General features: G+C 42.0%; 1 protein-coding gene across 1 annotated transcript in view; it reads left to right on the plus strand.

Moving 5' to 3' along the window:
• Positions 1–15,430, plus strand: part of SLC28A3 (solute carrier family 28 member 3) — a 75,027-nt gene that overhangs the window by 18,302 nt on the left and 41,295 nt on the right. The window lies entirely within an intron of this gene.

Raw genomic sequence — 15,430 nt, forward strand, 5'->3', positions numbered from 1 at the left:
GAGCAGGTGCTACAATGAGTACATAATTTGAAAACTGATACTTCAAGATTAATATAAATTCACTTCCCTAGTACATTTCACCTGCTGGGTTTTTTTTCCTTTGTTTGTTTTGGCGGGGGGCCATAACTGAAGATGCTCAGGGATTACTCCTGGCTCTACACTCAGAAATCATTCCTGGCAGTGTTCAGGGGACCAAATGGGATGCTAGGGATGCAACTGAATCATTAGCATGTCAGGCAAGCACCCTACCCACTGTGCTATCTGTCCAGCCCCACTCTTGTTGATTTCATCCCTTGAAAATTCTTTTTTTGTTCTTGTTTCCGAGTCTCATTTTTTTAATTATTATTAGTGAATCACCGTGAGGTACAGTTACATAATTACAAACTGTCGTGCTTGCGTTTCAGTCATACAATGATCGAATACCCATCCCTCCACCAGTGCCCATTTTCCGCCATCAACGATCCCAGTATCCCTCCCCCATCCCAAACTTATCCCCCACTCCCCAACCCACCTCTGTGGCAGGGCATTCCCTTTTGTTCGCTCTGTGGTAGTTTGAAATAGAGGCATTGAGTAACCATTGTGTTCAATCTATAGTCTACATTCGTGCATATCTCCTAACCCAAGCAGGTCCTCCAAACACCCTTTACTTAGTGTCCCCTTCTCTATCTGAGCTGACCTTTCCCCTAGCATTTGAGGCTGGCTTCCAAGCTGTGGAGTAATCCTCCTGGTCCTTATCTCTACTATTATTGGGTGTTAGTCTCCCGTTCTGTTACTTTGTATTCCACAAATGAGTGCAATCTTTCTATATCTGTCCTCTCTTTCTGACTCATTTCACTTAATATGATACTTTCCATGCAGATCCACCTATGTGCAAATTTCATTACTTCATCTTTTCTAATAGCTGCATAGTGTTCCATTGTGTAGATATACCAAAGTTTCTTTAACCAGTCATCTGTTCTCAGGCACCCAGGTTTTTTCCATATTCTGGCTATTATAAACAGTGCTGCAATGAACATATAGGTGCAGATGTCATTTTTACTATATTTTTTGCTTCTCTGGAATATATTCCCAGAAGTGGCATTGCAATGAAATGAAATGAACGTCTCACCAAGAACAGATAGAGCTCACCAAGAGCTCTATCCAGCTAAGCTCTCACTCAAACTCAAAGGAACTATATACAATTTCATGGATAAACAACAGCTCAGGAACTTCATAGACTCAAAACCAAACTTAAAAGAAGGACTAAAGGGGCTTCTGTAAGACTAGAAAAACCCCTACAAGCACAACAAATCCCTACATAAAGATGGCACAAAATTCCACGACAATAATCTCTCTCAACATAAATGGCGTAAATGCACCCATCAAGAGACACAGAGTGGCAAAGTGGATTTGGAAACTGAACTCAGCATTCTGCTGCTTACAAGAAACACATCTGAATGATCAGAGCAAACATACACTCAAAATAAAAAGGTGGAAAACAATCCTTCAAGCAAACAACTCCCACAAAAAAGCCAGGGAGGCCATACTAGTATCCCACAACATAGATTTCAGGTTGAAAAAAGATTAGAAGAGACAGCAAAGGCCATTTTTTATTAATCAAGGGATATGTACAGCAGGAGGAACTCACACTCCTAAACATATATGCACCTAATGAGGGACCAGCTAAATACTTAAAACAACTTCTAACAGATTTTAGGGAGGACATTGCTAGCAACACAATAGTAGTTGAAGACTTCAACACCGCCTTGTCACCTCTGGATAGATCAACAAGATCAAAATTCAGCAAGGAAACACTGGCCTTGAAGGAAGAAATAGAAGAGAGAGGGCTGATAGATCTATACAGGGCTTTGCATCCCCATGAAAAAGAATACACATTCTTTTCCAGTGCACACAGAACATTCCCCAAAATAGATTATACTCTGGGCCACAAAGCATACCTCAATAAAATCAGGAAGATAAAAATTGTATCAAGTATCTTCTCAGACCATGATGCACTGAAGATAGTTAATCATGTACAGACGCAGAGAACCAAATCATACACCTGGAAATTAAACAGCTCAATGTTGAACAATGAGTGGGTCAGGGAAGAAATCAAGGAAGAAATCAAAAGGTACCTGGAAGCAAATGAGAATGGAGACACGAGCTACCAGAACCTGTGGGACGCAGCTAAAGCACTGTTAAGGGGGAAATTCACATCTAGCAAGCATATCTCAGGAAGAAAGAAAGAACACACATAAATAAATAACTTGACCTCACAGCTCAAGACCTTAGAAAAGAACCAACAAAAGGAGCACAAACCAGGCAGAAGGAAAGAAATAATAAAACTTGGAGCAGAAATCAATGACATGGAAATCCAAAAAACGATCCGAAAGACCAATGAATCTAAGAACCGGTTCTTTTAGAAAATAAACAAAATTGATAAACCACTAGCAAGACTCACAGAGAGAGAGAGAGAGAGAGAGAGAGATAGAGAGAGAGAGAGAGAGAGAGAGAGAGAGAGAGAGAACTCTAATAAACCAAATCTGAAATGAAAAGGGGGATATCACAACAGAAACCAAAGATGATCAGAGACTACTTTGAAAGTCTGTATACCACGAAACAAGAGAATCTAGAAGAAATGGATGGAGCTAATTTTTGACCTTCTTGACAGGTTTATTTTACAACCTCAGTGAAGTACACCATCAAGTGGACATTGCATGTAACAACAACCCTCTGGCACCAGAAATAGTTTGTATTTCTGAATTTCATCTAAATATAGCCCAGGAGTCTGATGAATTCTGATGAGAAAAAGTCAGCTACTTTAAGAAAAGCCACATTATCAGTGACAACTGAAAAAAATACTCAAATGTCATATATTGCTGCTTATTTCACCTATAAGGACTAATGCCTGGCCAGAAGAATTGTACAGTAGGTAGGGCCTTTGCCTTGTGTGCAGCAGACCCGGGTTTGATTGCCAGCATCCCATAGGGTCTCTTAAGCATATCAAGGGCAATTCCTAAGAGCCAGGAGTAAGCCCTGAGCACCACGAGGTGTGACGCAAAAAGCAAGGAGAGAGAGGAGACAGACAGACAGACAGACAGACAGACAGATAGACAGACAGAAGTGGAAGGGTAGAGGGGGGTGTGAAACCAAGCTATCTAATTACAAACAAGAAAAATGATGGAAAGGGAGGAAAGGCTACATCCTCTCCCTAATGTAGCCACTATGGTCACTTCCTAAGTAAAACTGTGTCAGTGTAGGTGCAAAGAGGGGGTGAAAATGGCCTAGTCCATGCTAAAGACTAATAAGTGTAAGATCACTCTTGAAATGGATGTGAAAGATGCAAGAGGGTCCTCACCATGTGGAGTTAATAAAAACAAGTGGTAGAAAGAATTTTTATCTATTGCAAATACCTTAAAATTAAATTTACATCAATGGCACTGAAATTAAGACAATTATTACCTTTGTTATTGAATCTTATTCGTTCTTTTTTCTTGGTTTCAATGCTTCACTAAGAATGCGTCTGCTGGCCACTCAATACCCCTATTGCAGACCACAACACCCAAAAGGAGAGAGAGAGAGAGAGAGAGAGAGAGAGAGAGAGAGAGAGAGAGAGAGAGAGAGAGAGAGAGAGAGAACAAATTGGAATGCCCCGCTACAGAGGCGGAGTGGGGTGGGAGGGGATGGGATTGGGGGGGTGGGAGGGATACTGGGTTCATTGGTGGTGGAGAATGGACACTGGTGGAGGGATGGGCTCCCGAACACTGCATGAGGGAAAAACAAGCACGAAATGTTTGAATCTGTAACTGTACCCTCACTGTTACTCACTAATTAAAAAAATAAATTTTTTTTAAAAGAATGCATCTGCATTTTCCTACCACAAATTCTGACCTTTCCTGATGGCTCCACTTTCAGGCCTTTCTCAGAAGCTGCACGCAGCCTTGCTCCCCGAACCCAGCTTACTCGGAGCCACAGCGAGGTCAGGAAATGTGCCTCTGTTCTGAGAAATCGGCTTTCCTGCCTAAAATTCATTATCCTATTTCTAAAGGAGGAAGAATCAATATTGAAGGCAACCAGCAATCTTGGCCACTGTGTATGGTCTATTCGGGTCATAGAGCTCAATAGAGTTCATTAGATTCCTATTATTCATTGTTGCTCAGGCTTTCTTAGTCTTACATTTGCCCCCTAGATCAGTCAAAGACATAAAGAGATTATTTCACCCCCATTCTAAAGTGTTTGTAGACATTTCTCCTTGTCTTTCCTCATGTTCACCTATGCCCCTTGTATACTGGTTCTTATTTTTCTCAAAGTGTGAGATTACACCCTAACCATTGCTTCTCTTTGGACACACATATACACAAGAGAACATTAAGTGTTGCAGGCAGTGTTGTTGTTGGGTCCTAGTTTCAGGTTTGATTATAACTGTGCCCATGCCCACTGAGTTGCTTTCCCTGTCTGAGTCACAAAGTCATTTTCAGTATATGGTTTGCTTTGTTTTTCTGTCTGATTCAGTCAAACCTTTTGATCCCGTTCCCAGATGTTTGCATGTTCTTAGCTCCTCTAATCATATTTAATTTTGGCCTTTTGAGAAACCTCTTTGCTCTATGGTTTGAAAATTCTGTTCCTTATTTCTATTTGTCTTCTGAAAATGTGTGTGTTTGTGTTGATGGTTCCTTATGAAACCAATTTAAAATTATTTGTAACCATAAAATTAATCTATTTTCCATCTTCTGATTTTTGTTCTGCTTTTCCACCAATTTCTTTTAGTTGAGTATGTGTCTTTCAGTGTTTATCTTTCTATGGTAAACACTACTGTTTCTTACCATCTTTTTCAGCTCTCAGAAGTAAAAGACATGAAAACTAGCAGACTGTCATTCTTTTTTCTTTCCCTTCTGAAAATTCTTTCTACGTGCTTTGAAGGTTTAAAATTTATTCAGAATAAATGAATGTGAAATGTGTTCTGAAATTATAGTTCCTGGAAATGCTTTAGGTTTTAATTTACTAAACATTCCAAACATGTTGCCTGTCCATTAGTCGCTTTTCCTCATTTACTTTTTTGTTTGGCTGAAGTTCTTCCTCTAGTGCCAGCTTTAAGAAAACTCACAGTAATCATATTCCATGAGGACTTGCGTGCTTAAATATATCTTATTTTAAATATTTTATTTTAAAATTTATTTTATTTTAAGTCTGCTTCTTTCCCCCTTTCTTGTGCCTTATAATTGGATGACTTATTTGCCCTCAGGCTTACAGAGATTAGAAAGAAGAATATTACCCTTGTGTAGCCTCAATTTATTGCACCCAAATCACTCTAAGCACTCAGAAGTGACATGGATATCCCAGAGATGTGCACTAGAAACCCATTCTGGCCAGCTAGCTTCTCTCAGAGGTTACTGCTTCACCATGTCCAGTCAATGAAACTTAACAGGCCTTCAAGAAAACAGAAACATATCAGGGAAAAAGAGTTTAAACCCAGCAGACTGCTCTATTAGCCAAGAGGGTTTGGAGGAATAGATCAAAGGCTCCTGGAATATCGAATTTGAAATGGCAACCCTTGTAATTTGGAGGAAAACATTGTGGACAAATATGGGCCTAAACAACACTTTGACTTATAAAACAGCTGGAAGTGGTAACCTGCAATAAATTAATCAATTATGAATTATAAAATTATTCATGCAGCTAGACTTAAGCATCTGTGGTTCACAGAAATTGTATGAAATTATTTAGGGCAACAATTCCCCTAACTGCATCTGATAAATGGGGCTGGCATATCTTTGTCAATAAATAGGGTATAAAGTCCATGCCAAAAAATGTATGACTCATGGTTTAAAAGTAAAATCATATGAATATTTATGAATATAATGTCTAATGTGAGAAAAAAATTATATGGGCCTAAAATACTTGAAATGTGTAGATTTTTAAAACAAGGAGGAGGAGGTATAACCTCAAGCAATTAAGGAGATCAGACCATAAAACAAATGTTGACTTCTACAAGCCAGATTTCAACAATAAACCATAAATTTAACCTCAAGGTCAATAAGCACTCACGTGTGATAGTGTTGTGGCCACACAGACCCACTAAGTAAATAACAGCGACTACATCCTGATAGTCCAGCATGAGACTTCAGGTGGCTTTGAAACCAGGACCATGGAACCCCAATTCTTGATTACAATACAGCTTGAATTAATATAGATAATTTAGGGGCCTGAGGGGTACTTCAGGAGATAAGTCACCTTGAGGTGACTGACCCAGTTCAATACCTGGTACCACATATGGTCTACCAAGTACCGCCAGGAATGATCTCTGAGAACAGAGCCAGGTATAATTCCTGAGCACCACCAGTATAATCCAAAACTTATAAATCAATATATACTTTTGTTTGTGGGTTGGTTGGTTTTTTTTTTCCAACCAATTGACATAAAATTTATGTTGAATTACTTCCTATGATCTATTTGTACCTTATTTTGGTATCTTAAGTTATTATACAAACCTCACGGTGATTCAATTTTTTTTTTTAATGTTATTATACAAGGCAGGACTGGATCGATAACACAGCGGTAGGGCGTTGCCTTGCACATGGCCAACTCGGGTTCCATTCCTCCATCCCTCTCGGAGAACCCAGCAATTTCCCGAGAGTATCCCTCCCACACGGCAGAGTCTGTCAAGCTCCCCCGTGGCATATTTGATATGCCAAAAACAGTAACAAGTCCCACAATGGAGACATTACTGGTGCCCGCTCGAGCAAATAGATGAATAACTGGATGACAGTGCTACAACAGTGCTACAATGCTATTATACAAGGCAGTTGCTCTAGTTTAGCCCAATTCTGCATTCAGAAAAATGTATACAGAAAAGTCAGTATCTTGAAGAATCTCAGAAACTGAATTTCTGTTCTCAACACCTTTGTTCAGGCATGGAAAGTATGGAATATTAGAACATAAGATAACCATCTTAGAGTAGCAGAGATAGTGATCCTGTACCATTTGATTTCTAGCTAGTTATGATGATACTGGTTTAGATGCTAAGGAATTCAACAATTCCTTAGCATATCATTTCCACTTATTCAAAAACAGTCAGCAAGCACTTCTCTGCCTCTGCTATGCATATGATATTCCATGACAAACAACCGACAGAAAATCTGATTTCTCTGCTTAGAGTTCAATGAGTAAATATAAGAATTTACACTGATTTATACTATATCAATTGTAACTGGCCTCATATTACCATTGTAACAGATGTTGGGGCTTTGACATTGATGGCAATATTTAAGGCAACCCTCCTCAACATTCCCACACTTCTAGGAACACTTCATTAAAGGTGTATGGATGTATGAAAATGATACCTGTAGTCTGACAGGTGGATGTAAATATGCTATCATATACATAGTTATATAAAATAAGTAATTTTATCACACCAACATGTATCTACTCTGGTGCTCTGGTCTGTCAGCAAAGACATATAATCAAAGACCTCAGTTAACTCACCATAAAGTGTCAAGTTCTAAAACCAGTTCAATATCTTTATGGTGATTTCATCATGCAATTCTCATCTTTCATAGTCTGATATGAATAACATGTCACCAAGTTTCAGGATTAAAGTGCCTGGGATGGAAATGTGCATCGTCACCACAGATCACAGACTCAGTCTGTCTCTTGAGCAAGACCATGCAGTGAAAGCACATCTGGACAGCAATTTCTGTAAAAAAGGTGTAAGGAAGCATCTTCAGGCACAGTGATGAGCAGGCTATGGCAGAAAATTCTGGCCACAGAAAAAGAATAGGCTGCTAGTGATGATTGGATGAATTGTTCAAGATGAGAGATGTGTGCTGAAAGTAGATAAAGGACCAAACGTGATAGCCTCTCAGTATCTATATTGTAAACTCTAATGCCTAAAAGTATGAGAAAGTAGAGAATCATGAATCATGAAATCCCCATTAATCGTTGATTTCTCGAGCGGGCTCAGTAACCTCTCCATTCGTCCTTTCCCTGAGATCTTAGAAGTTTCTCTCGGCTTGGCCCTCCCAATGATGTCGCACTGGAGGCCCTTTCAGGGTCAGGGGCATGAGATCCAGCTTGTTACTGGATTTAGCATATGAATGCACCATGGGAAGCTTGCAAGGCTGTCCCATGTGGGCAGGAAACTCTCTCGGAAACTTGCCAGTTTCTCCCAGAGGGAGAAGTAGGCTACAAGATATCACTTCTGGGAGCTCGCTTTTAAGTCTCTGGATGCTGGTACCTTCATGCATGAGGCCTGTCTGAACGTGTGGAGAGGGGCCTCCAGTATGGCTGTAGCTAGGTTCCAGTGGTCTTCGGCCGCCGGGAGCTCTGCTCGGGGTGGGGAGGGAAACTGGAGCCCATCCCCTCCAAGGGACCCTGGGGAAGATAGCCAGGCGTGCGGGGAAGACTCTCAAAGTAGACAATATGGGAGAAATTGCTTGCCACAAAGGCAGGGGGAGGGTTGGGATGGGTGCAGGGGGAGACATAGTGGAGACATCCATGGTGGAAAATGTGCATTGGTGGAGGGATGGATATTTGATCATTGTATGACTGAAACTCAAACATGAAAACTTTTTAACTGCAGCTCACAGTGATCCAATTTAAAAAAGAAAGAAAGAAAGAAAGAAAGAAACAGAATAGGGAGCTACATTATGCAACCCTGGTCCCACATTGAGGGAGAGACTGGGAGGACAGAGCAGGTAAAAATACTGTGGTGAGAAAACATATTGTCATGGCAATAGGACACGTCCACAAATACAGGTCAGCCACTGGTCACTCAAATGCTTCTGCCTACTTAGCACCCACCAACAGGGTAGTAAACCATCACTCTGGCTTGAGGAAGACTGTTAGTCTTTCATTTAGGGGGAGTCCTGGAGGGGGCTGAGTCACATTGGCAGTGCTCAAGGGTTACTTCTGACTCTGTGCTCAGGAGTCTTTCCTGTTGGTGCTCGGGGAAACAAATGTGTGCCAGAAGTAAACTGAGGTCAGTCACATGCAAGGCAAGTGCCTGCCTTCCTGTACTGTTTCCCGAGCCCTCTATGTATGTTCAAGAGTGGCCACCAGCACTCCTGGGATTCTTAAGATCCTCTGCCATTTCAGTTCATGGCTTTCCATATCTAGACCAGATAATCATCACTAGAGTCATGTAAAATAGAGGTCACACCCAGCAATGTTGGGGGGCCCAGGGTCACTCCCTGCAGTGCTTGGTTTAGCAGTGAGGGCCTGATAATTCGGTGCTCCCCCCTTGGTGCTGGGGACAGGGGGTGAGGTACGCACTGCCAAGAATAGAACTCGGGCCCCCACAAAAACTAGCCATATGCTCTACCACTCGCGGCATCTCCCTGGTCTCAACTCAGACTTTCTTTTGTTTTTGTTTGGTTTGGGGGCACATCCAGCTGTGATCAGGGGTTACTCCTGCTCTGAGCTCACGAATCACCTCTGGTGGAGTTAAGGGGCCACATGGGGTGCTGGGGGATGATCCTGGTTGGCCACGTGCAAGGCAAGCACCTTCCAGCTATACTACTACTCCAGCCCCAAGTCAGGCTTTCTTAATGGAAGGGAATTGAACTTAGATGCACAAAGTCTTCAGACACTCCAAGGATAAAGGGTCTCGGCCTGAGGAATAAACTCAACAAGCAATGAGCGGCCTGAGCTTGGATGATGTAGGTTCAGAGTCCAGCTCACTGTTCCGGTTATGCTGCCCATACGGAGTCAATCAATTCACCCCTTGGCCTTTTTCTGAAAGGAGCATCTCAGCGCCCATCACACAGGGTCAAAGGCCTGTGGTCCCTGACTCAGTGGCTCCACTTGGCCCCTGCATAAGAAACAGATGTTCTTTTCTCGTTCTTTCTGCTCTTGTACGAATGACCAGGGCTACTTGCCTGCCTGCCAGTGGGGCACACACATGCTTGCTGTCTCTCACACCCAGCCCACAGTGCTCCCACACCATCTCGCCTGTGGTGCTGTGGGCAGTCTCATCCTGTAGCTTCCCAGCTGGCACACAGCTGCTTGCAGTGCCTCCAGGAACTGCCTGTGCCTCCAGCCAGTCACCAAGTTGTGCTCAGTGCACAACACTGAATACTGGCCTGACACCTTACAACTCACTACTTGAGATTTGGGGGACATTACTCTCACGCAAAGGTGATACTCCTTCAATGGAAACCAAACTTTAAATTTTATATTTTGAGGCTGGAGAGACAGCACAGGGGTTAGGGCACTTGCCTTACATGCAGCCCATCCTCATTCTCCTCCCCCAACACCACCGCCCTGTCACCACAGGGTATCCCGAGAATTGCAGTGACATCTGAATACAAAGGCGGGAGTAGCTCCAGCGCAGTGCAGTTGTGTCTCACCCCAAATAACAATAAAATGATAAATAAATCAATTCTTCTAGGGCTAGTGACATGGTTGGATTATTCTTGTGACTCTGCAGGGATAGTGAGTCACAAGTCATAGGAAGCCAGGGGCTCACAAAGCAAACGACAATCTGCACACGCTGCTTTCCTCTTCCAGCATGGCATGCATTGGCACATGAAATACTCAACATTTGCTTATCGAAAGGCCTTGTGTTACACGATTTTGCCCAGATGAAGGTCAGAATCAGTGGTCTGAGCCCATTTAAAGTGGACTGGCGAGGGGGGGAGCTGGAACGATAGTACAGCATGCCTTGCACGTTGCCGACCCAGGTTCGATTCCCAGAATCCCATATGGTCCCCTGAGCACCACCAAGACTAATTCCTGAGTGCAAAGCCAGAAGTAACCCCTGACCCGAAAAGCAAAAAAAATTTTTTAAAAAGTGGACTCAGTTAAAATAAGTTTGGTACACTCTGTGTGTGAAATGCATTTTCAACTTAAAATATTTGCAATGGATTTTTAAGGGAATAAACATAACCTCATCTTAAGTTGAGAAACATCTGCACAGAATGTTATAAAGAATTCAGGGCAGTGCCCTATGTCAACCAGATATGACATCAGTCCTGGTACAAATAAAAGCAAAACGAAAAAACAGCAAAGAAGTTTGCCACAGGTGAGAGTTGAAAGAGCTGTCTCGTTACAGAGAACTTCAGGAGAGCTGTTGGCAGGCATCTCAGGAACCAAGTTCACACCCACTCACCGTTGGCAGCACTAGGACAGCACTAAGGCGGGGCCCTGGTGTTCATGGCTTACTGGATTTGTGCACACAGCAGTCATGGAGGAAGGGCAAGAGAGAGAAGACGACCTGTCTACTGCCTCTTTTTTTGTTTTTGTTTGGGGATTAAATCCAGCGATGCTCAGGGATTACTCCTGGCTTTGCTCTCAGGAATTACTCTTGGTGGCACTCAAGGGACCATATGAGGTGCCAAAGATTGAACCGGGTAGGTTGCAAGACAAGCTCCCTAACTGCTGTACTATGGCTCCAGCCCCCACCTACCGCTCTTAAACATCTGAGCTCTCCTCCCCTGCAGGACGCCACTGCTGCTTATGTTCCATTAACCTGAAACTTGTTATAAAATAAGCTCAGGAAAGGGAGCCTCTGTGTGCTCAGCTAAGATCCTATAGAAGGGCTTACAATAAAAATATGGGAAGTTGTGTTCTAGAAGTTATAATACAGTTTAGAAATGGAATTAAAGGAATACGTTAATCAAAAGACTTGCACATGCTCTATTAAACTTTGTATAATATTCACTTTAAACTTGTGCTCCCTCAACCAGCATGAAAGTACAAGACCCATGGGACAGATCAGAAAAATGCTCTGGTACAGTTTCTGGCTCAAGGACCTGCCCTTTAAAGGGGTTCAATTTTGAATAATTACCCTTTGTGCACCCAGCAAGTGATGATAGCTACAGAAATTAAAATGTGCTGTGAAACAGGGGTTAGGAGGTCTGGTCAATGGTTGGAACTAACCACAAGCGTGTGTGAGGCTGAGGGTAGGTAAAATATAAAAGAGACTGTATGACAATAATAGCAGGGAATGATCACACTGGATAATATGTGAGGGTTAAAAGTAGGTAAAGGGATATTCTTTATAAACTTTCAGTATCTTTTGCAAATCACAATACCCAAAAGGAGAGAGAGAGAGAGAGAGAGAGAGAGAGAGAGAGAGACGAAGTAAGCAAAGGAGAAGGAAAAGGAGAAGGAGAAGGAGAAGGAGAAGAAGAAGGAGAAGGAGAAGGAGAGGATAAGGAGAAGGAGAGAAAGAGAAGGAGAAAAAGGAGGAGGAGGAGGAGGAGGAGGAGGAGGAGGAGAAGGAGGAGGAAGAAGAGGAGGAGGAGGAGGAGGAGGAGGAGGAAGAGAAGAAAAGCAGGGGTGGAGGTTGGGAGTGGTGGGAGGTAACCTGGGAAATGTACACTGGTGAAGGGATGGGTGTTGGAATACTGTATGACTAAAATACAATCATAAACAACTTTGTAAGGGTCTATCTCACAGTGATTCAATAAAAATTGTTAAAATAAAATGTGCTACAAGTTGCTTAGAAGCACAGAGTCAAAAAAGTTCAGTGTACTAAGGCATCTAATCATTCGAATATCTACATAGATAGAAAGAGCATTGGGCTCAAATATCACCAATTAGCACCGAAGGAAAAATTAATTGTAAGCATTTCAATCAACACCCACAATGCCCCATGAATTCATTAATTTTGAATCCATTAATTTTGTTCATTAATTAATGAATCCATTAATTTTGTTGGAAATCCTCAAGAGAAAGGTTGCCCTTCCTAAAATGTTTAAAGATGTAAAACATATACTCCACTAGGTACAAAACAATCTCGTTACATAGTGCAACATATATGACATAATCTATGGGTGCCATTCACACCCAATAACATCTATCTCTGTCTCTGTCTGTCTGCCTGCCTGCCTGCCTGCCTGTCTGTCTGTCTGTCTCTCTCTCTCTCTCTCTCTCTCTGCCTGCCTCTCCGCCTCCCCTCCCCCCCCCCCCCGCCCCCACCGACTCCATCCTGGCTTACACAAGTAATTTTTCATTCTGCCACTAGGTGGCAGGAATACACAGTATCAAGAAGCACTGCAAGAAACCAGAGAACAAGAATTTCAGAGGGTTCTGGAAGGTATTTACAACATAACCATGATTTAAAAAGGTTGAGGAAGAACAAAGATGTGACATTTTTAATGATTCATGCTGTTTTGTTTCTTGAATTTTGAATTTTTGAACAAGGGAAAATTTGTTTTTGTCTTCGTTTGGAGAGATCACACTTAGCAATGCTCAAGAGTTATTCCTAGCTCTGTCCTAAGAATGATCCCTGGCAGTACTTAGGGGACCATAAGTGGTGCCAGGGACTCGAACCAAGGTTGGCAATGTGCAGGACAACTGCCTTATCGTCTATGTGATCTATCTGTATTTGTGTTTTATTTTTAACTGTGTATTAAGGAAAATCTCAGTATCCAGGAAAGGAAGAAAAAAGAAAATCTCTAAGTACCATTAGCTAACTCCAGCAATTAACAATTCTTTGTCATCTCTCCATAGAACATAGATTCACACACACTATTTTTTAAAAAGATTCTGTGATTTACAGATACTACTGATATTGGTTTCTCATAATTATACTACACCCATCACCAGTATCCTCATCCCCCCCACCCCATAATCCCACCCCCCTCAATGCTGCCCGCCCAAACTCAGTCATGTGGTCAGTTCTCCCATTATGTTACCTTTAGCCTTTTGTTGCTAACTCGCATTGTATTTCTAAATCCCACGTGTGATAGAGATTATTCTGTGTCTATTCCTTTCCTTCTGACTGACTAAACAGCATAATATCCCCTAGTTCCATCCATGTTTCCATAAATTACATGATATTGTTCTTTCTTAGAACTGCATAGTATTCCGATGTGTATATAAATCACAACTTCTTGATTCATTTAACTGTAGTTACTCATTTGGATTGTTTCCATATCTTGATGCTACAATGAACATAGGTGTACATATATCCTTTCAAATCAATGCTTTTGTGTTTGGGGGATACATGCCAAGAATAGATTCTGTATTTTATACAGAGTAATCAGTGGTACCACACTGATATATTAATTACTGACTGAGGCATTAATTCAACAAATAATTATTAGCTGCTTGAGCCATGCATTTTGACTGTGAACTGAGCTACAACCTCGTGCAGCCCGGGGAGGGATTTTTTTCCTTCTCCACCCCATTTTTCTGAGCAAAAATGGCGGCAGCGGCAGCAGCCACACGGTGAGAGCCACCCTCTAAGACCCCTCCACCAGGAGGTAGGACTCTCTTTAGTGACGTAGCCTGTAGGTGGTCCTGGGAGTGGGGGCGTTCCCGGCGCGCCTTCCGCCCAGAGATGAACCGAGAGCCGCGGCATGAGAAGCAGAGCCTCCGCGCCTATTGACTGTGATCTTGAGGTCTCCTAACCCATTTTGGCACCAGAGCAGATTCTTGCAGCCATCCATTTTGACTGTGATCTGAGCTAAAATATTAGAAACCCAAAAACGTGCTGCCGCAATAGCGGCCGCGCGGACTCAAAGTCTTCACTCTTACCAATGAAGAGAAACTATTAGATGATGCCTATTCAGCAGGCCTGATTGTTGGGGAAAATTTCCAATCAATAATAGTGAGTTCTGTATGGAAATATGAAATGTACTCAATATATATAGGGAATAATGGGAATATCATTAGCTTCTTAGATGGGGGGTGGGGTGGGAGGGGGGTGTATTGGGGTTCTTGGTGGTGGAACGGGTGCACTGGTGAAGGGATGGTGGTTTAATCAGTATTTGACTGTGACTTAAACCTGAAAGCTTTGTATTTTTTTTTGTTTTCACGGTGGTTCAATAAAATATTTCTTTAAGAAAAAAAAAACCAAATAATTATTAGCAGCTTCTGTTCTAGTAAGATATAAGAAATTCTGGTAAAGTAAAATAAAAACAACTTCAATAGAGAAAAAGTGCGGCAATAAGAACTTTTGTGCATATATCATGTGTTCTAGAAATTAAATTCTAATCATGTATGTGTATACATGTGTATTTCAACAAATAAAAAATGAAGTACAAATTGCAATTGGAATTTTTCCTAGATCTAATGTTAAAAATAAAGTGATGCACTTGGCCTAAAGGAAAATGAAAGAGAGAGAGAGAGAGAGAGAGAGAGAGAGAGAGAGAGAGAGAGAGAGAGAGAGAAGGAAAGTGTCTGCCATAAAGGCAGGCTGGATGGGGGCAAGCAGGCAGGAGGGAAACTGGGGCCATTAGCGGAGGGAACTGTGCATGGGTGAAGACATAGTGTTAGAATATTGTATTGCTAAAACTCAATCATGAGAAGCTTTGTAGCTGTATATATGAGGGTGATTCAATTTTTAAAAAGTGATGCATTTGGTCTTTTCCAGAGATCACCGCTAATAGGGTTAAGGGGGAGGGGAGGGGGGGCATTCTGCACTACCTACTTATCCATTGCCTTTCTTGCAATAAGCTGCCTCATTTAAAGGGCAAATCGGAATGAGGTGAAAGAAAGGGAA

The sequence above is a fragment of the Sorex araneus genome, chromosome 1 (assembly GCF_027595985.1).
Source record: "Sorex araneus isolate mSorAra2 chromosome 1, mSorAra2.pri, whole genome shotgun sequence".
NCBI lineage: Eukaryota > Metazoa > Chordata > Mammalia > Eulipotyphla > Soricidae > Sorex > Sorex araneus.